We start from the raw sequence: 23,401 nt of genomic DNA on the forward strand, positions 1-23,401 counted from the left end.
CTCACAAAATTTCATGGGGGAAAAAAAACCCCAAAACATTAATGACTGCTTCATAAAGCCAGGGCTTATTCCAGCATGTTTTAAACAGGGCATTTCACAGGTCTGTATCTGTGAAGGAAAATAGCTGTTCCAAACTGGAATGTGACACTTGTGTTTTCCCTCTGCAAACCTTGCACCTCTGGAGCTCTAGTTCAGACAGGCTCCAGACAGGCTCAAGTTCTGAATTTCTTATTTCTCCTTAATTGCTTGCTGTATTTCTCTCCATGTTTATTTCTTTTTTTCCCCTCTTTTTCCTCCTCTCGGTCTTTTCTCTTCACCAGAATGTAAGTTACCCATGTTTTCATGGTTGCAGCAGCAAAGCCCAAAGCTCCTGCATTTCTGCCTCTTATTTCACCAGAACTCAAGATGAACCTTAGCACACATGGATGTGAAAGGTTACAAAAAGGGGTCTTGTGCTTTAGCACATAGCTCATGGGCCATTGCTGAGTGGTCTTAAACCATTACCTCAGTTGGCTTGCTGGTTATACTCATGTTCTTTTTTATACTCACAAGAACATAATGCTGATGAGACAGATCTGGGCTCATTCCATTCTACTTCTTTTTATCTTTTGTAATATGGTAGTACAGCTTTAATAGTAGAAATTTAGTTGGGAGTCTGGCACTAAAGTACTATTGATTCAATTTTTTATGATTGTTTCCGTGTTTTTACATTCTTGCAGACAATTTAGCTAACTTCCAATGAATAAAATTATTAATATGAATCTGATTTTTTAATACACATCCTCAGGACACTGTTGGTGGCACAAACTCTTAAGTGTAAGGATTAATGTATTCTGTATTTGGTAATTAATGATGCAGCTTTTTTTGTATTGGAATTTAATTGATAACACATACCATTATGCCCTACTCTTAATTTAAAATATGATGCTCAATGGTAAAAAACAGTTAGTTCCTAATCAGCGATTTTTTCTGTGTAGCTTAAAATGCTTTATGAAAGCAAGAATTCATTACTATTTCTGTTTTTCAGAATTCATCTTTAGGGTTTTATTTTTTGCTTGATTTGCTGAGGGACAAATATTGATTTGCTACATTCTCCATGACATGTTATAAAAAGGCCTGAAGTTGGAACTAGTGTTTCTTGAAACAATTTATTTGACCATAATGCTTTCAAAATACTCTTATTAGACCAGTTCAGAAATGATTATTTAATGAGGTAGGTAAAAAAGTAGCTGGTCATGGTGTTCTGCAACAACTGACTGTGAGACATACACAATCTGCTTTTTTCCACCCAATAATTCTATTTATATAATTTTATACTTCATAGCAAATGTGAATATACATGTATTCAATCTGAGGGACATTCTTTAAAATTGCATATGCTTTTTTTCTTTTTTAATGCATAATAAATATAACTATTTTCTGCCTTTTTTTTTTTTTTTAATCTTATAAGGCTGATACTGTGCGTGTGCCACAGCCACTACTGCAGATGCAGAAGTGTATGCCATCTTTGCTTATTCTGGAAGCTTCTATTAATCACAGTGTATATTAAATAATCTTTATCTCTACTGTACCTATACTATTATGAAACCAACATATGCTCTAAAACTTAGCATGTGTGTGTTACTTTTCAACCAATTAAAAAAACAACAACTGTGTTTAAGAGAGGACTATATCAACACTATTTTAAACCAAATTACCACATAAGGGAAATTACCTTTTAATTCAGTTTACCAGAAGTAGAAAATGAAACATATTGTATTTGCCATGCACAGCCCCAGAGTGTCCTCCAGGGACTACTAAAAATGGCATTGAGTGTTACATCTGACCCAGCCACTCAGCAGGGTGGGAAGCCACGTATGCGAACTGCCATTGTCCAGGAAGATATCATTTCCCAGATCCAGGTCTGGCACTTAAGTTATCTTGATAGCTATTGTTTAGCAAGCAGCAAAAGGAATTACCTTTTGCTTCACCAGATATTCCTGAAGAAAACCTCAGGATTCAGGAAAAGTACAGGTGAAAACAATTGGTAATGGCAACCCTGCCCTTATTGTAAAAAGGAAAGAGACACATCTACCCTTAGAGCTTGCATATTTATTGAACAAATCCTACTAAAGTAGCTAAAATACATTGGGTACTTGCATTATTAAAGATCACATTGTTACAAAAGCCTGCATTTTCAGCAGTACACAACTGCAACTATACATAAATGCCATAACTGCTGAATATTACTTCTTGCTCTATATACAGCACAGCAGACGTATCTATTCTATTGGAAAATAAAGTGAGTGTACAAGGAAAGGGATACAGAAGGTAGGGAAAGGAAAGAAATCTAGAAGTGCAGTGCATGCATTGGTATTTAACAGTCAGAAGCTAAGACAGTTCAGAACAAGGCCTGCCCTGTAAAAGGAATAGCTAAAAGACAGAATTATATAAAAAATTAAGGTGGGCTTTCAGACTGTGTCTAACACAACAACATTCCATGAGTAGATGATACTGCTTAGTTTTGTGGTTTGTGTTATTTTGTATTTATAGTAGTTTGGGAGCAAGAACAAAAATGTAAATTCCACATGTTGACAGTACTGTGGAAGTGTACTCTTTCCCCTTTAGGACTTCTCTTCCCAGAAATTTGCTGTATTTTTCTTACTATATCCCCTAGTTTATGGATTTGAAGAGGACATTAAAACTTGTCCCTTCTTTAAAAAAGGCTTGTAAGAAAAAAAGACAAAAATCAAGAGATTTTGAGAAGTTGGTGGAAAATTATTGCTCATCTTTCTCCATAAGGTGGATAGGAGTCAGGAAGGAGATTTTACGAAAATTACAGTTTTGTGATTGCTCCCACTATAACTGCATGTTTGTGAGTGGACACTGATAGGGAATCAGTTCCTCGCTTGTACACTATAAGTAGTTACTCACCTACAGCACTGAATAAGAAAGCCACACTGAAGACACAAGTAAACAAGTCAGTCCAGTCTAAAGAACAACATTCAGAAAAACAAAGTACCAACACCCTCTCAGAACATGGAAATAAAAAATAACTCCATCAGAGCTACCTTGCCAAGGAGCATATTTAAAGTCCAAAATAGCACCATTCATCAGTGTCTCAAATCCCGTGGCAGCATCACGATCACTTACCACAAGGAAACCAGGAGTTTCATACTACTTCTATACATCAAAAGAGTACATGGATAAAATATAGAGATATACAGACAATCGATGAAAATAAACTACTAGGCTTTTTACATCTAAATGAAAAAAAAAGGGGGACTCTCAGCCTCTGCAAGAAGCAGTTTGGGTTGGTGGAAATGGAGAGAGTGGTTTACCGGTTGTGTGTGAGCTGTGGAGTTTGAGTAGTGAAAGACATTGCTGTGGTAGAACCAGGCCTGAGGGCCCACCTGTAATGTTTGTAAACATGGATTCACAGTGTGAAATTCTGAGAGCTTTCGCTTGAGTTAGAATGTTAAAAACTAGTTTTTATGGTACACGTTTGTCCACTGTTATTCCCTAAAGCAAGGCTCAGAGTCCCATAGTTTCTTCTTACACTTGATGATTTACACAGAAACAATTTCCAATAAATGACACCATGACCTCATCAAACCCATACATCATATGTAATACGAATGGAGAAATTATGTTTAAAAAGAGTAGAGGTAATTGATTTTGGTGAAATGTTGTCCATAGCCACTTGCTGGAGCCAGGCGCGCCCCCTCCGCCTCACTTTTCTTGCGATTCACTTCCTTCGAGATCGGGAGATTTCCCTGTGGAGAGGAAAAAGTGGTATTAGCTGTGCTTTGTTTGGTGGGGTGCTCCCTTCTCTCATCCTAAAGTTTCCACAGTTCCCTAGTGGTAGTTCATCTACTAAACAAGACTGAAGCACCTGATGCCACAGAGAACAAAGGGTTGTTTGAAAACCAGGAAGTTCTTGCAGTATCTCAGCAAAACATTTCACGTGGGCATGAACAAATGTGTCCTAGCAGCAAAAAATGCAAAAGATCCACCATAAAAGTGCATTTTATTTATGAAAGATCATCTTAATATTATGAGAACTTTTTCCAGGCTAGACCTCTCTTTTTTTAAAAAAACTTTATTAATTAAGCAACTAACATACACTACTAAGTCACTTCCCTATATAAATCCGTCAAAAAGAGCACAGTAAAAACACTGCACTGTTTTCTTGTTCTGAGCAGGTAAGGAAGTGGTGTGCCAGAAGAGCCAGCTGCCTCAGATAGATCTTTGTTAACCACACATTTTAATTGCACCTATTCAGCAAAGTTTTTAAACAGCATTAAAATATATATTTAATTTTAAGACTCAGAATGAAGCCTAAAGGCTAAGAACACGCCTAAAGTACATTGCTGATTATATGTCACTATGAGATCTGAAACAAAAATAATTTGTTTAGCTTAAGATAAGGAAAAAGAAAATTTGTGCATTTTGTGTTTAAGTGGTAAGAACTGTAAAGGTGTTTTATTGCTCATATTGTTTAGGATGTGTTTGTCACATAAGCTCAATATCTCTCCTTGTTTGAGAAATTAAAGTTATCTTCTCCAAGTTCATTTTTTTTCTGATGAGAATTTCTGAATTTGGAATGAAACACATGGCAGTTTCCCAATGATCAATAAAGTGCAATTTTCAGCAATTTTCCATTCTTCAAACCCAGAATTTTCACTGGAATGTTCATACTTGCTACATTTAGTTGTGCAGGGAATGAAGCCATCCCATGGCCCTCCCACTGTCTTTATCACAGTATACAGGATAAATTCTGCTTTTAGGTAGATGAACTCCCCATGGGGTTCTGCACTGCACACAGGAGCAGTTTTCAGGCTGAGCACAGAGCAAAATCCCTTCCTGGGGATAGCTGGTGACCTGTTCCTTTGGGGCATCAAGAAATGGAGGAAAGCAGCAGAATTTGGTCAGTACATATGCAAAAGGGTAAGGAGTTGTAATGTCTATTTGCTAGAGGCAATATGGGTATTTTGCAGGAATTTCAAAATGAGAAAATAATGTTTAAATTTTAGTGACTGCACAAACATGTTTCCTCACAGTACTCTAGAAAATTCCATCCTAATGATAATATTTTTACTTATTTTTGTTTTACTAAATTTGCTACTTCTGTATCATTACAGGATACAAAGGGAAGACTAGAAACTTACACATGCAAACAGGCACACCACACAGACGAAAGGTCTGGGCAAATTTCCAAAAGCATTGTGTCGGGCAGTTCCTTTTCAGCTGTGAAAACAATCTCAGTCCTGAAATCCTGCCGTACAATCATGAGATATAAAGTCCCATGTGACCCTTCTACGTCTGGAAATAAACTGTCATTAAGAACTGAAGCCTTTTTTATGCGTTGGTTGCATGAAAATAAAATTTAAAAAAACCAAAAAACAAAAACCAAATACTTTTATCTCAAATAATAGTTTTAAAAAATCTATGTATTTTACTTTATTCTTTCAGAAGTTCAAGCATTGAGTAGATAAAAGTGGTCATCTGGAGAACTTAAAAGTTTCTGCAGTTTTTTTCACCAATTTATCCTAATGAGTTTTATAGTACAAATGAAAAAATTTCCAAAGATGCACAGTTTCTGTTAAAGAGAATTCTCTGCTGGAAGCTGGACTATGTGCAGTTAATATTGAACTTGCTTTTGAATGTCAATTGTGAAATAAAATTTGGAGCTAGTTCTAAAAAGTGGTTGTTGTACCAGCACATGCCAAACATCTTCTGAAGAATTACATAAAGGCTAGGGAAAAAAATTGTATTTTAAAAGCAAGAATCCAGTAACTTTAAAGGGGAAAAATATTTATAATATGTTTTGGCTAGTTGAGAAACCATTATCCCTCCTGAGAAAATGTTATTTTAAATTACGTACAGCATAAACCCACAGCTATTCATAAATCAAATATAATGCAGCATTGTTGCTATGCTGCACATAGTGCACAGTTTCATTCTCGTGCTTTGGGAGAAACTTCGTCTAATGATGAATGACAACTTACTGAAAGCTTCTAACTTAACATTTTGAATAAAAATCATCTAGTTAACACACAGCTGATTCATAAAATTAGCAAATTCATTTGATGTAAGATTGACCCTACAGAGCACATTAATCAGACTCTGGCACTGCTACCAGCCTTCTCAGCTGAACTTTTGGAATACTGTGAATGCTAAGAATCACAGTAGTGCCACATATGCTAGTTTAAAGACTGGCAGGCTGGCACATGGGGCTGCAAATACTCCACCTATAAACTTCAGAGGTTCCCTTGTAGAGGAAAAAGAGTAGAGGAAAATATAGTGTTATCCATATAGAACAATAGCAGAGATTTGTTAACAATGAGCAGAAGCCTATTTATTAACTGAAATTTAATCAAAACAATTTTCCATGTGTTCTCTACTTACCTGCTTGAGCCAGTACTTGAAAGGAAATATGAAAATTAAACATGTACATCCTGTGGTTCATCTTTCACTACTGAAATTTCATGTCCAGTTTCACATCTTTAAACCAGTAGTGGTAACAGAATAAAATCTTATTAATGCTCTCTGATGAACCACATCTTCTGCCTTTGTATGTGGTACTTCTTGTCAAACTCAGATGAAAATTGCCACACTTTGTATGCTTGTTACTCAAGCCAGGTACTTAATAAAAGATAAGCACCACCACCCAGAGTTCCTTCTGCTGTATTATCATTGACTTTTTCATCTTCATTGCTAGGAAAGCACTGCCAAAATTAAGCATTCAAAACTCAGATGTCAAGCCTGTAAAATCAAGAGACAGGCTTAAGAAATATGAGCCTTTGAAAATTAGTATGTTCTCCTTCTGGTGTGCAGCCAACAAGAGTCCATGTTTTCTGCAAGCCTGAAGACTAAGAACATAATTATAAAATGAAAACTGAGCTCTTCAGTTAACTGCATGGTGCAAGGAGCCAAGGCTTTAAGAAAAACAGAGCAACATGAGACTCATGATGAAATCAGGAGAGTTGGCTACTTTCTTGAAGTGGTGGTAAAATAAAATCCATTGAATTTTCAATTTAATTTTTTTTTCCCAGAAACTTTCATCTTAGTGAACTATTTATAATATGAAAGAAATTACATAAATAATTTTACCTTTGGAAATCCCCCATCCCCACAGCTGGTTGGAAAGATCTTCTGGCTTATCCAAATCATTGAACCTGGCTGATAAACCTGTAGTGACATAAATATATACAAGATCTTACTAACAAAGAGAGATTCATTGTGGTGAACTGCAGTGGTGTTCATGTGACAGACCACGTCACTGAAACAAGTCTAATGTCAGTAAAGCTTGGTCTAGAGTGTTTAATGTTTAGTACATATATTTTGTACCCATGACAACATCTGTCTCTAGAGCTTGCCAACTATATTGTTTTAAGTTTATCTGCGTTCAACAGGTACTTTTAAAAATAATTAAAATAGTATAGGATGTATTTTTTTTAAATATCTCTAATAAATTCTTTGTAGAGGATATCTGTACTAATGAACTTGCTGAGAATATTGTCAGAAAACCTGTCCATTCCCTTTTGCCACAGGTCACTGGCAAAGGGCTGCTTACTGAAGTTCATTACCGTTGCTGATGACTGTAGGTGACAAGAGCACCACACCTTTGCTATCCTTTCACAATGATTGGTGAACTAGAATGTATAACTTTGTAAGATCGTTGAAACAATTAGAGTTCCGTGTTAGCTCCCTGTATTTTCCACATTACAGAAATTCCAACACATTATAAAACACATATAATAAAGTAGCTGACAGCAGGATTTAACAGTTAAGGTGCTATCCTACAACGTCCACAGGAAAATTTTTCTATGTAAAATGGGTAAGATCCAAAGCTGGGCACTGACTACAGTAGAGGTTAAAGTGAATAAATACCAAGATAAGGCCTCTCAGGTTCAAGGTGAAGATCAGAATATCTCTTCATCTCAGTCTCAGAAACACCAAAGTGGTCAGGTACAAGTTACTTACAATGCTGAAATTCTTAAATTTATTTTCTTGCTGGGTCTTTCTCCTGGGCTCTTGGTGTTGGGTGAATTGAACTCTTTCTGCATGATGCCAGGATGTCAAACTGTCAGTGTTTTGAGCTAGCCATTACAAACTACACCAGTCAGATTTGTTTGCACTTTGGAAATCAAAACTTTCATAGTCAGTTAAGTAAGTGCTGGGCCAGTTTTACTCACTCTCTTGCTCCTGTGCATATACTGAAACGTGAGAAAAGTTTTCATTTCTGGGGAGGTGCGTGTTGACTATTAGCTGTCACAACTGGACTAATTCTATCATGGAGAAAATATTGGAAGAGTATTTAATCCTCTTCCCAGTAGAAAATACTGAACTCTTCTACAATGCAGAGGAGAAAAACAAAGAGGAAAGAAATTTAAAACACAGAGCTCAAGGCAGTGCCTGCTTTGTACATTCTCCCGTGCTTTTCTGCAGTACAAACAGTAGTTTCTACAGATTAGAGCAACAGATTTTTTTCATGTCTGAGGCCTCAGACAAGTCAGTTCAGCTCTCTGGGTGTGTTTGACATAAAATAACCAACGTGTAGCACAGGGCACTCTGTGAATTCAGTTAATGCTCACTCTGAATATTTGAACACTTGTATGAAAGATACCAAGTAACCTCTGAGCTTTTTCTGTCGCTGTTTATAATCACTTGGTATTAATTCTGCAATTATGTCTTGATTTTATTGTGTAGTCATACTGTCTGTGGGAAAACTCATGGTGGGAAATAGCAGTAGGAGTCCAGCTCTACCACAGACCATGCTGTTCACACCAGCAAAGTATACAAAATGTATATGGGAGGATCACATAAGCATCGGAATACTGAATAAGTCATTATCATGAATACAAAATTCTCTATTTTCCATGGAGTCTGAGATGTATTTAGGTTATACTATGGGCAGTATTATCCCTATTAATAACCTAATAGAAATAAAATAAGCACCTGAAGTTAGATGAAAAAGAAAGGATTCCTCATATTAAATTCATAAAAACTTGGAGTAATTGCTGTTTGTGGGTGGATTTTGGGAATGAGGCAGGAGGGAAAAGGTGTAAAGTGTAAGATGAGCTCACAACTATGCTCCAGGGTTTAAAAAAACAAACCCCTAAACCTACCACCACCTGCAGAATACCCTACATTATCCCCAAACAATCTTTCACAGTAATTCTCTGTTAAAAAAAATCAATATTATCCTTTTTTCTTCTTCAGAAACAAATACTGTGGCCCATATTGGTAGATAATAATCACATGGACCTATTTCACATGAAGTTACTGTCCTGCTATGACTGTAACAGAGTCCTGAATGGACAAAGAACTTTAGGTATCTGCCTTGGGAGCAATGCTGAAAGGCTGGAGAATCGTGGCTTGGAATGTGGCCAAGTGGAGGAAGATTCTGGAATGGAAAAAAAGATGCCAGTGTAGAGAAGTCCACTTTAGATTTACTGTAATTCACCAGAAGGGAAAAAAAAAAAAAAAAAAAAAAGGATATAAAACAAACCATGACATCTTGCTGTGCATTATAAATGCAGAAGCTACTTAGAAGTTCAAATATACTGATAACTAGGGTATTCGAAAAACACATAGAACATTAATTCAGTTACAGTAGCTCAAAAGTACTGATATAAGTGTTGCAAGATGAGCTATGAGAGAGGAAAGCAATGCTCCATTACAGAGTAGGATGTAAGGGTTACAACATTCCAGCTGTTAGCATGAAGCAAACATTTCTACATAAATGCTTCCATTGATACACACCAAATTTTCATTTCTTAGTACTTCCTGTGTGACTGTTATGCAAGTGCAAGCTTGGCTAAAATAACCAAAGTATCAGGATTCAGAACAGAATTACTGAGCTTTAGGGTGGATTGAAAAGTACAGTTTCTGCAAGTCTGCATAATACTGACACACACTGATAGCCTTACTGTTTGATCCTCATTAGCCAGCAGTTAAGCCAGGAAGCTTCATCCATGAACCATCAGATGTGGGAAGAGCTACCTGAGACATGGCTATGCAGCAACATGCAATTCTGCCTTAAACATTGAGACAACTTCAAAAATGGCAATTATGGGTTCTCTATGAGTATGCTTTCAATTTTGTTGCCTCCAGTCTCTGAAAAGATACAAATAATGCAATTTAATATTAAAGAAGAGCAAAAGTGGAGGCAAATAAATGCCTAGTCTGTTTACCAGATCTCTCCAATTTCAGAACTACTGATAGTTTTTGCGTTGCTTCAGCTTGGGTTTTTTCAAACCAGGAGGATTAAAAAACAGCAGAGTCTACTTTACTCCTTTGGCCAACAGACTGAGCAACTCTTTGCTCTTGCTCTGTTCTACCAACATTTCAAAATTCTAAATCCTGGATTTTTTTTTCATTTTAAGCCATGCTTTCTTAGCAAACAATGGTAGGGGAGCACAATCTTTTGCCAAGCCTTAAAACAGACAAATAAACTAATTTTAACAAACCTGAACTTAACATACTCTAATAGTCATATCAAAATGCTAAAATTGATTTGGTACCCACTCTTCATTCCTATTCACTAAGAGCATCTTTCAAACATTCACATAAATCCACTAAGACCAAAAAAAACCCAGATTTATGGCATGCTAAACTTACTACTGTTAAGCATTCCCAAGGTTTTTATAGTTAAGAAACAATTGAGAAAACCCTTCTAATTATGTTTTCCATTTTTTTTCCTTTTTCCCCACCATGTGAACCACAAATGAATTCTTGTAATCAAGTCTTATTCAGGACATAGAGTGGTATTGAACTGCACTCTTGATTTCTTAACTAAAAGTTTATTGAAGAGCAACTGCTCTGAGAAAATCAGCAAACACCTTTTAGAGAAGCTTCAGGTAACCTCTTTGTCTAATAAACCAATTTTGAGGCAGGGGGAAATGAAAACAAAATGGAAATGATGACAAGTACTGTAGATCCTAATTCCAAATAAAAGGTGACCATGTCCAATAATTCTGCAGTAACTTACCTAGGAAAGGAAAAAATATAAGAAAAATATTTACTATATGGATTATCAGTGTAAGAGCAGACTCAGGAACAGGAACATGGGAGTAGAACGGTAAGAGGTGTGTGGGAAAAAGACAGAAAGAAAGAGGTATGCATGTTCTCTCTGCAGCACTAAAATGACATTGTGCAGCTGTGAGGACTGAGTGCCCTGTGTGCCTAATCCAGAACAGAGAAAGGGAGAGAGGCTACCCTCCTCCTGAGCGTGGGCTGTATAAGCAAAAAGGAACACTGCTTCTCATTTCATAGTTGCCAGCTAGTTTGAGCTGTAGATGTATGTTTCACAGCACATCCTACCATGTACTTTTCAATTCCCCCAAATGCCTCCCACTGCAGTAAAACATTTTCTTTCTAACCAACATCCCACAATCACAATCCAAATGCATAAACAATCTTACTGCACCACTGCTCAAACACTAAATAAATAATTTTGTGAATGAAAACCTCACTAATTCTTTTTAAAACAAACTGGAGGAAAAGCTTGTGCTAGAATCAAAGCCTTTGCTTCAGTGCAAGGGGTAAACTAATGCTTCCATCCTCAGTAATTTATTTTTAAGACTATGAAGGAAACATTATGAAAGTACAGTATACAAATATCCACTGTGTTCCTAACCTAGCACACAAATTTATTAAATACAGCAACTGTCAGCTGAACGGTTGCTGCTTTTTGAGAGTTTAGTTGGACAGAAGTATTTTACCAGTCACAGCTCTTATTTTCTCGATCTTCTGGAGAGGGCAAGGACAAAGCTACATCAAGAGTACTCATCATTACTCCTTATTTCAGTGAGTCCTTGAAGTTTTGATGAGCTTTTGTTATATTTAAGAAGCTGTACTCATGATGAAATGGGAGGCTGCTGTTGTGATAGCCTGATTCTGGAGCAGGCTCACTGAGGAAGATTTCCCTACAGAAACAGCAGAAACCAAACTTGCCCAAGTTAAAGTGCAAGTTCATTACCTTTGCTTAATAATTTAAAAATGCTGTGAATGTGTGATTTAGCAGATGTGAGGCTTAACAATTTTGTGAACTTGTTTGCACTTTTGAGTGTCTGCATCACGAGTCTGAGCCTCTGCCTGAGGTGCAGCAACAGTCATCCCAAATAACCTGACTTCATGACTTCATTATTTCAGTATCCTGTCAAGGCAGCAAATTTTCACATCAGTGCAAAAAAAAACCCCAAAAACAAACAAACAAACAAACAAACAAAAACAAACCAAAACAAAACAAAACAAAAAAACACCACAACTAGTGGGGAAAACCAATAATTTACATTTATTTCACTTGGTTAGTTCCACAAAGTAAAGGTTAGATAAATGGTTTGAGAGAACTGATGAAGAGTTACATCATGATTCTGCAGCTGAGATTGCTCCAAGTGGCACACCTTTGTGATACTTTATCTGCCATTGCAATGATAATTAATACTTGGCAGTATATCAGCAGGCAAGACAGCTGTACACCTGAATTTGCCTTTGGCTTCTCTGCATCAGCATCTTTTGACGTCTTTGCCTTTTCATGGGGAAGATATTACTGCTGCTTTTTATTCCTCCCCATCTGATGACTCAAACTCACAACTACATAGAGATGAAAAGGCCTAAATGAGACAAGTATGCTTTTCCTTGCATCCCCCTCTCCACATTGCAAATGAATTACAAAGTTTATTTATTAAGTATTTGGTGATTTTTGTAGTCCTTTTGCATCTCTTCTGCAATTTCTGTAGATTTCACAGAAGAAGATGTCATTTGCTCCTTCCCTACACATAAGGAAGTGACCTTGAAAAGCTTCTCCTATAAATCAATTGTCATCTGTTGTTGCCTTTGTTGTTCTTAAAAGCATCTGCTCTTGAGGTTACACTGAAGCATCTGCTCCCATGCAGTCTCCTACCCTGGCTTATCTGTACCAGCTTCTTCAAGGGACTTATTCCTGTCCTCATCCATATACAGGCTGCTTGTTTTACATGTGTATTTACAAATAAGACTTCTGCACAATTCTTTATCCAGTAAGAACCCCTCTACAGAAACTTTAGCTGTATTCTAACATAGGGTGATTGAATAAGGTTAGTTCTAGAAAACCCTTTCTAACTTTCCCTGGGGAGGAATCTACTCCACACCACCTGAATGTGATGCAATTTTTAGGAAGAGAGATCAATTTTCACTTTTCTGCACCAGTTAGGATCAATCCTGCTTGTGCGCTACAAGTGTCATGCTGCTTTTTTACTTCATTAATACACAAAAATCATTGCAAAACATTGTTAATATTTACCATGCATACAGAGACTAAGAGAAAAAAATTAAGCAGTACATTGTGAACACGGTCATAAATGCTCCTCCAATTTCTTACTGAATTAATGAATATTACTAAGAGTAAACTATTACCAGAGTATTGCACTCCTTGAAAGAGAAAGAATACATTTATTTCAGAAAAAATAAAAAACAAATGTATATTATGTGGAAAGTTCCATCAAGCAATAAAATGGCTGCAAATTACTTTGTTCCTCCAGTAAATTCTATGTTCTCCAAAAATGCAAAACATCAGAGAAATCAAAATAAGCAAATCAGTCATCCAGAAAACCTAACTCAGAACCCAGTACAACCCCACATATTTATTTTGTTTACCTCTGTACCACAGTATTTTTTTTTTTGTTTTACTTAAATGCAACACACTGAAAAACAACAAGGCTGAGAATTGAAATAATACTCTATTTCTCAGTTGATTACATAGGAGTTTGTAATTTGCTCCTAAAGTGCAGTAAGGTAGAGTTTAATTAGTAACTATTTGCACCTACATCTAATGGTAACTGCAGAACAAGATGCATAAGCAAGTCTCTTGTTACAGCCTTAGATGGATACACAACAAAAATTGGCAACAATAATTCTGAACCAAAGGATGCATAGTAGTTTTTTTAGTAGTTTCATACATAACATGGACAAATTACTTGAGCTACAGAGGAGGAAGAAAACAAGCATGGTCACAGGCTGACCAAAAAATCTATTTAGTCCAGTGTCCTCATTTTATTGAGTTTTGATCTTAAGGGAAAATCCAGCAAGAACAGTGGCCAGTAGTGAATTGTTAAGAATAGGAACAGAGATAGACCAGAATAACACCTCTCAGACCTGGCCCTCCACTCTTGGGGTACACAAAATGTATACACCAAGCAGTCTCCCAAAAGAAGTGTTATTCCTTAAAATTTCCTATACATTTTCTAAATAATGGCCTGAATGCTGTAACTTACCAAAGGCTCAAGCAACTACTTTGGACTACAACTGTTTTTCTCCCACATACCAAAAAGATGAGCAGAAATCCAACCAGGGGTGCAGTTCTCCAAGTGCAGAGCCCTTCTTTCCCCTCAGGAGCTGCCAGCCCCTTGCCCAAGTAGCATTTTGCAGGCAAGTATTAAAAAACCCCAGCCATACTCTTGGAAATGGGAGAGAGAACCACTTTGTAAAGCCAGTCCTTACTTACCTCATTAAAAGAGATGTAATGAGGGCAGCTGATTGTTAACAAGTGCTTGAAAGCACTGTGGTACATTTACCTGCAGCCTCTCTATTACCAGCCTCTACCAGGCAGATAGTAATGCAGCTAAGTGCTACTCCAGACACAAAAGCACAAAACGTATCATGGATGTTCTGAAGGCTAAAAGTAATAAAATATCTGTGGGTTCTGGGACTCATCTAAGGAGCTGCGTAAACTCATACTCTTTTGTGATGGAGATTTATCACAGATACACAGTCATTTTAAAGCAAAGAAGAAGACTTGCTCCTCTCCAACTTGACCTTTCTAAGGTAGCTATGAGGTGTCAATGTGTGCTTTCTAAACATCAGTGCTGGAAGAGGCCAGGGGTTCTTTTTGATAATGTGTATATTAAGCCAAGGCTTTTACCACCTCCAGCGAGGATGCACAAATTTCTTAGAACTTTTTTTAACCAAGCTAGTAGAGATAATCAGATTACTGTTTACAAAACTATTCCAGAGACACTTCTTCCTGCAGGATAAGAAAATCCTGTTTATTCTGAGGGTGGGTTGTTTTTTCTTGTTTGTTAGTTTACTTTAATGCAGTATTTACAGAAGGAAACATCAGGAATCCTCCCAGCAACATGTACACAAGGATTCATTCAGTACTGCTACTGTGAATTTGCCAGATCAGAAGTCCAAACAGTATTGCATGTAACACTCAAACAGTGATTCATGCTATCATTCTACATTAAACATTTGGAAAGAATATTTTTTTTGACCTTTGAAGATTGTGCCCTCAATTAATATGGTTTAATGAGGTGAATAAATATTTGAAATAAAACCAAAATACAAATAGATAAAACTATTTTTATTAAAATATACTGCCCCAGTCAATGGTGCCAACTGAATTATGTTTATAAAGTTGTTCTAGAACTATTAGGTGTCCTCCTTTCCCCATCTCTTCAGCATGTACAAGGATCACAATTCAGTTATGAAGCAGCAGTATAGCAAAGTCAGAAAAAAAGTAAAAATATTGTTAGTGATGGCATTAGATCCCAAGCCTTAAAAAACCAATTTTTTATCTATTGTGTTACTAGATGCATATTCTTATTTCTGATTTTCCAAAATTTCAGCCTTTGAGAAAAAAAATAGTAAAGATTTTTCCTGGACTTAATATTACATAAACTTCCCATTCCTATTGTGTCAACATAGTTCAGTTCAGATAGAGTATGCTGGGGCAGAGTAGCAAAATTTTAGCATCCAGAGGATGTTTCTGACTGAGTAGAAACAAATATATAAAAAGCTTTTGTCTTTTCATGTGCATATGAGCTCTACCACTGAAATATCCATAGTATCTATAGCTTTGGGCAAAAATTACTTTTTAAAAAAATCTCTGCTTTTCTACCCATAATCAAGTAAAGGTTTGTTTTCTGCTTAGCTGAACAGGTGGCTTGACAGAAGTATTGCAAAAACTGGTTTGTATTTCTGCTTACAAACTTTGTAAGCTGGAACAGCGTTAATTCTCCCTGAGTTTTCAGCAATCAAGTAGAACTGTGCAAACTACATACAACGTATAACATGCACATTACATAAGCATAATAAAAAAGCACAATATACACGTTCAGATGGCCAAAACCATCTAGCTTTCATCCCTCACAATTACTTCTCTTGAGCAGATTCTGCCCATGCTATACATGAACAGAAAAGGGTCTGACAGTCCTGCAGGCTCTGTGTGGCTTTGGCTTACCATGAATGAGACTCCAATTCCAGTTCCAGTACCAGGCTTGGTAATAATCAGCCAGGTATGAGTTTTCTCATGCCAGACCAAGAGCTGCTTTTGTCCAATGTGCATCTAGTAATAGGCTGGAGATAATGTCTCATTTCATTACCTTGCCTTTTTTTTTTTCCTTTTTTTTTTTTTTTCCCCTCAGAGCATATAGAAGCTTCCAAATAAGGCCTGCTTCTGCCAGACCAATTCTAGACTCCATTATCCACAAATAAACCTAAAATTATGAAAAGCTGTTCCAGTCCAGGGGCACAAAAAATTACAGAATGTGTAAAGATACCTGCATGTAACTCCCTGGAAAAAAGGTTAGTAATGGTTAAACTGGGATGAAATTTTAAACACAAAATTTTCTTCATAAGTATCTCCACCTAAGGTAAATGATATTATAAATTTCTCTACAAACTAGAAGAAAAAACCCCCCCCAAAAAAAAAACTAAATAGGATGGTGATTCTTTTCTCTTCAACTTAATGCAGGCCGTCTTTTCTTTCCCTCTGACTTAAAAAAGAAGGGCTTTTCTCCAAACTGTTCTCACCCCTAAAGGTCATCATCCCCTATTTTGCTTTTCCTCCAAGTAAGACTATAAAATGCAGGGAATGTAAATGACAAAATATGACAGAATAACCTCAGAACTGATGCAGTTCAGGCAAGGATGCAGGACAGGAAGCATTCAGCCCAAATGACCTACTTCCAGAGCCTTTTTGCTCTGCGATGACACAGCTATACTGTACAACAGCCAACCCAGAGACTCCACACCAGTAAGAAATGCTGACAAGAAAGCCATCTCATTGTGGTAAGCCAGGAGAAAATTAATGATTGGCTCTACATTATCTACTGTTTACTTTCAGAAAAGTCAAAATTAAATTCTTAAGGATCTGTTTACTTATAAACACATTTATTAGCATTGATAGTTTAAATTCTTTAAGCACCAACACTGTGATCTCCCAGAATTTAACTTAAAATCCACAAGAAGTAGAAAAGTACACACCTGAGTGCTTTGAAAGCAAATAAACAGACCACTTCTCTAACTGTCTAAAATGATGATCTGATTTCTTTATTTAAAAACTAATATTTACCATAACAAAAACAAACAACACAAAACCCAACCCTTTCCTGGTTTTGGTAGGAGCCTTCTTTGAGATCACAGAAAACTGGAATTAAGACTTCCTTACTCCCACTCTTCTAACATGCTCCTTTATTTAAATGATTGAATCACTTTCAATGATTGGAAGTGGCAGGAAAAAAATTATAACATATTCCTTTTTAAAATTTCTTTTTTAGTTAGAACCATTTTTTCCCCCTTGTTATCCAAAATTTTAGTTAATATTAAGTAAAATTTTAGTTTATATTTCATAACACTCAGCACTTGCCACGAAGGTAGTATATAGAAGTTCTAGCATTTCAAATTAAAAGACCACTTAAGTCACTTCAGGATTTTATACATTGCACATAAACATAAAAGGCTCTTTCCTCCTTCAGGTAGACACTTAAAGGAAATGCACTGTGCAGAAGTAAGGACAGATCTTCAAATGGCAAAGTTCTTGTGTAAAATGGCTTAAAATGTCCATGAGTTAAAATTACAAGAATTTATAATTCTTGTAATGAAAAAAGTGCAGTCTTCTGCTTTTCTGTTCCTCTAAAAATTGAGGATATTAATATTAAACAGGTGCAAGAAAGACTGATTAATTAATCAGGTAATTCTAATTCCAAGTCCAGGAAAAGGAGAAGCAGCATTGAAAACTAATGTGTTAGATAACTTGCTTTTACTGTTTAAAATGTTTAAGAAACATTTTATGAGAAAATTAAGAAACTAAGAGGGTAAGACAGTAAAGTTGAACCAATAACTCATTTATTCTCACTGAACAAGTTTATTCTAGTAATTTCAAATCTTACTGTAAGGTTAGCTAAATAATGAATGAACTTTCAGACTGGCAAAGGAATAAGAAGGCCATTTCCCCCCATTTTTTTACATCTATCTCAGTCTACTGATACACAATAGCTAAATTTTAACTGACCAGTGAGAGCAGGGTAGAGCCTTTGCATATACTGTGATATTAAAACAAAGTAAGCACTTTCATCGTCATGTATTTCAGTGTGCAGAAAGTGTTGATATGCAAAGAGCATTTTCCTGTAAATTAGAATGGTTAGGGAGATACTTGCTTAATACAAGAAGAAATATGCCAAAGACAAGTGTGTCCACTACTGCAAGGAAAGTATGTCACTGGTCTGACTTAGAATTACATTCAGTGTTAGTGTGCCAGAAGTGAAAAAAAGGGGAAAAAGGGTGGTGGTAGGAGAACAGATTCTCCCAAGTATCGTATCTTAAAACATCCTTGCATGCTGGGGTAAAACCTAATAGTACATTTTGATTTTTATCACAAAGAAGAAGGGGAACTTTAAAAACAGCTAAATGAAGTTTGTATTCATGTTACACTGCAAAGTAAACAATGGGACTAGACAGGTGGGTAACAACATTTTATTTTTTGCATTTTATTTTTAGGTTGTATTTTAGCTTTAGGTTGTATTTTATGTTCTGGCCCAGACACTGGCTTTATAAAACTGATTTCATTAACTACTACAGGAACCTTGCTAGATTTATGGAACCATCTGCTGGTAGAAATCAGTGGCTATTTTATGCCTAACTAAACTTAAAATAATCTTTTGTTCCATAATAGGCATACATTGCACAGAGCAGCCTGCACAACATCTAAAATGTGGGCTGATTGTCACCTTGGTGTTGGTAGGAAAACAGTTGCCTTATCCAATATTCCACAGTTGTGTGAACAACATGTATTTTAGCATGATTTCTATTCACAGTTTAAGTGAATCATTTCCCTTTTAATTCCCCACCCCCATCTATTCACTTATACACAGATGAGCAAAGCACTTTGATGAAAGTAGGTTCCAGAACAGAGTAAAACTCCAGAATTTGCAAGTTTATTTTTGCAGATAGGAATGATATAAAACAAGGAGCCAAAAACAAAAACAAAGCCTTTATAACAGAGTATGTATTTGCTTATTTTAATCATTCCTTGATCATCACTCTTCCCTCATATCAAAACAACCCCAAAGAACCAGACACGGTTAATATTAATGCAATTAGCCCAATCTTCATAAGAGAATGTCCCTCAGAACCTCACTCTGGGGAAACTATTCTGTGCTAATGTACATCCTATGCAATGCTACTTAAAGCATTGCTCAATACTAAAATCATTGATCATGATTTTATCCTGTAGCATGAAAAATATATCACTTTTTTTGCCAATGCATGTAATTAGATATGATTCTGAGATAGCTGCATCCTCAACTAAGAATGCTATAGGAAGAAAAACTGTCTGAACAAAATCTGCCTACTTGGAGCACTTTTTCTAAAAAAATACTGTTACCTTTGTCCTCCTGAGTCTGAGACAGTCCTTCTCAGAGAATACCATTTTTACATGCATATCCTTAAAATAAGAAGTTTGTCAGCAGTGGTATCTTAGAATATAAAAATGGGCTTTAATCAATAAAAACAGAAACACAATTAGCACTGAAGGAAAGCGGTTGTTGTTCATTAAACACATTCCAAACAAGTGCCTGTAAGTTCAGTCAGGTTTGAGGCCTAAACACTTTTTTTCTAGAACAGATCTATGTCACAAAGAATAATAGTGTTTTCAGAAGGTTAACCTAATAAGAAAATTTAGGTTGCACCTTATGTACTTCCCTGATAGACTAACATTAAATGTTTTTCACTTACAAAGTGCAATGACCTATTTCTTCTTTTTGGGAGAAAGGTGTCAGTGTTGGCATTACTGGATATTGTTTTGTCTGCATGTATTGCTATATGTGTTATGATGTGTTATTTTTCACAATAACTTAAATATTTCTTATTTCAATTAAATAAGCCTTACTGCACAGAGACGGATTTCAGATTTTTATTCAAAAAATGCAAGAAAATAAAATACCCAACATAAGGAGCTTTTCAGAGTACATCAGTATTGTATGGCAAGTTCCCATAGCCTCAAAGACTATGTTGTATAAAGGTCCTATTTATAAGTGAGTATTGGGAAGAGGGAAATAAGGTTTGTAGTGACACAAAAAATTATTGATACTCTGCTAAAACAACTAATTCTTACCATTTTTAGGTTCTGTTAAGTCTTGGGATTGCAGTTTCTCTGAAGTAGCACAAGGAGAACAATCTGAAAGCAATTTTTAAAAAAATTAAAAATAAAAAAAGTAATTCCAAATGCTGCAATAGTTAAAAGGTATTTTTTTTTGCCAGCATAACAGTGGGTGAACCAAGTATAAGTTTCAGTGGTTAAGATTAAAGTCATGCAAATTATTCTAACCACACGTATGCTTGTGTATCATGCATCTCTGCACTTCAGTGGTGTGTGGGCTTAAATATAGGACAAAGGAATCCCTGGTACCTGGATTTGCAGAACCCTATGCTATTCTTAGCACTGGGTATATTTCTGAAGAGCCCTGTACGTAATGGTTAACACAGGTAAAAATCAGTCAAGAGGACAAAAACCTGTCAGTCTATGTTTACTGTAATTTGTGGTCCATTGTTCCCAGGCATACTACTAAGTGTGGGTTTTTGCAATCAAGGAACAAGTATAACACAATGTAACAGCCCAGAGAGTAGGTATTTTTGGAAATGGCACTGCATTACATAACCTCCAGTTTTCTCCCTCTCTCTATTCCACACACACACCCTATTTTAAACAGGGAGAGAAAAAAAGAGTAGGTCCTACCTCATTTACCTTAAATTATCATGCTCTTAATGGGCTGAATTTGTAGCATATCTCCTTCATCAGCTTTCTTATAGAAACAAAATAGTGATTACATATTTCTTACCTATAGCATGTACGTATGAAATATAATTAGGTATGAGTCATATGTTTACACAAACACACACATATATATTGGATTTAAAACTGCAAACTCATATATCCATAAATATACACACAAATGTTTGAAAAAAGTAGCATGTCACTACATGTTCAGCAAAACATGGTTTGTTTTGGCTTTGTTGTTTTGTTGCCTTTTTTTTTTTTTTTTCACAAAAGAACCACCCAAAATTTAACTGCTGCACATGCAAAAATGCAGAAGGCTGTTGCAAGAATGACTGCTTTCTAAAAATAAACCCCAGCAGCCTGAGAGGAATCCAGTGTCAGGGCGGAGAAGAGGGAGATTCGTTTTACAAAGGGAGAAGAAAGGAGATGATAAACCTGTCCTACAGCCTTGCACGCATGCTAACAAAACCAAGTGCATAAGGTTCAAAAATGCATTTCGGTGTTTGCAGAGTGCAAAACCCAGAAAAAGGAAAATATTTTTAAAAATCACTTCTCATCTCCCCTTGCATGTGTGCAGAAAAATCCTCAGCCCAGAAATCCAGCCTTAAAGCACAAAGACAATGAATTAGACACACATACTGCACGTTTCTCATTTTCCTGTTAAAAAGCCTGTTTGGAAATGTGCACCGAGAGGGGAAAGCCAAGCTGCAGCAAAGTCCGACTAAGGACAGAAAGAAATCAAAAAGAAATTAAAAGAAACAGAGAAACACAGAGAAAAGAAAGCAGAAAGGGAGAAAGGGATGGAGAGAGAAAGGGGATTAACTAAAAAAAATAAAATTCTGTGGATTGGAATTGTATATACTTACAGACAAAAGCCCCCGCTCCCTGCTCACTTTCTGTCCTTTCTACATGATCTGAAACACAAATGTGGATTACAAAAGGGCAGCATGCTACAGAAGGGAATTTATAGTTGGGGGAGTGGAGAGAGGGTAGGGGGTGTGGGTAAGAATGACTGCACCTCTTCCAAAGTGCAGCCTCGGAGAAAAAAAAAGAAAAAAGGGTGGGGGTGGCTGGGGGAAAGTCTCTCTCTTTCTCTTCCCCCCGCCCCCCCCACCCCCCCGCCCGTTCCCTCTCTCGGGCTGGGTTTTGCTTGCCAGCGCTGGTTACATTGAACAATGAGCTAATTCTGATGGTAGCTGGCCAGCTGCCAGCTCCATCCCCCCTTTACACACACACACACACACACACACACACACACACACACACACACACGCGGGAGCGCACGCACACACTCCCCCTGCCCGCCCGCCTCCCCCCGATCGATGCTGCAGCGCCAGACTGCTTAGTCTGCAATAATCCGCAGCCCCGCGTTCCCCCCGCTGTCTGGGAGCCCCAGGGCAGCGCCCGCCCCGCCGCCGGCCGAGCCCCGTCGGGGCAGCACCGGGTGCGGGCAGCGGGGCGATGGAGCGGGGCGGTGGAGCGGGGCGGTGGAGCGGGGAGCGGAGCGGGGCGGTGGAGCGGGGCGGTGGAGCGGGGAGCAGAGCGGGGCGATGGAGCGGGGCGGCGGTGCGGGGCGATGGAGCGGGGCGATGGAGCGGGGCGATGGAGCGGGGCGGCGGTGCGGGGCGGTGGAGCGGGGCGGCGGTGCGGGAGCGGAGCGCGCTGGCTCCGGGCCGCGGGGATCCCGCACCCCTGGGCGGCGGCCAGCCCGGGCGGGGAGCGCGGCCAGCGCGCTGCGCAGCGCGGAGGGGCGGGCGGGCGGCGAGGGGAGGCAGGCAGAGCGCAGCCACGAACTGTAATAATAACCCTGCAAAGGGCATCTGAGGAGAAGGGAGGGAGGCGGAGGCAGCCGCCCGCCCGCCGCTCTGCCTCCGCCGTGCCTGTCTGGGAGGGGAGAAGACGGTGGGCGGGGAGGTCGGGGAGCGCCGTGACACGGGCGGGCAGCACGGCATGGCGGGGCTGCCACCGCGGCTGCCACCGCGGCTGTCACCGAAGGGTCGCACCGGGTTTGCAGCAGCGGGGTCGCGCTTTGTGGCAGAGGGTGCGCAGCGCTGCGCGCAGGGACGGGGCACAGGCGACAGGGACAGACGAGCGGTGTGCGGCAGCGCGACACAAAGACTCTGCGAAGGCTCTCGCTGTGCAGGCACCGGGGAAAGGGTGAGGGGAAGGGACAGCGGATCGATGGAGGGACACAGGGCGGTGCGCTGCTCCACGGGGTCTCTCCCTCAAATGCTGTGCAGGGGTGTACAGCCAAAAAAAAATCATAGAAACACGTGGAAAGAAGCAGATTCCCTATTACCCCGCATCATGTGACGGTATCTAACTCAGAGTTAATGGCCATGGCAAGAGAGATTAAAATGGTATGAAGCAATTTGTGGT

The 23,401-nt window shown here is 38.1% G+C and overlaps 1 long non-coding RNA gene across 3 annotated transcripts; it reads right to left on the bottom strand.

Moving 5' to 3' along the window:
* Nucleotides 1-2,071: 2,071 nt before the first annotated feature.
* On the bottom strand, nucleotides 2,072-22,731 carry LOC119695734. 3 transcript variants are annotated; one of them, XR_005255354.1, is made up of 5 exons: nucleotides 22,713-22,731; nucleotides 21,889-21,936; nucleotides 20,360-20,422; nucleotides 7,096-7,173; nucleotides 2,072-3,755 (listed from the first exon to the last, which is right to left on the bottom strand). It is a non-coding gene; the product is annotated as an uncharacterized LOC119695734 (long non-coding RNA). The 3 variants fall into 3 exon arrangements; XR_005255353.1 differs by lacking the exon at nucleotides 22,713-22,731 and adding an exon at nucleotides 22,041-22,112; XR_005255352.1 differs by lacking the exon at nucleotides 22,713-22,731 and having other exon boundaries at nucleotides 21,889-22,111.
* Nucleotides 22,732-23,401: the final 670 nt, after the last annotated feature.

This window comes from Motacilla alba, chromosome Z (assembly GCF_015832195.1).
Source record: "Motacilla alba alba isolate MOTALB_02 chromosome Z, Motacilla_alba_V1.0_pri, whole genome shotgun sequence".
Lineage (NCBI taxonomy): Eukaryota > Metazoa > Chordata > Aves > Passeriformes > Motacillidae > Motacilla > Motacilla alba.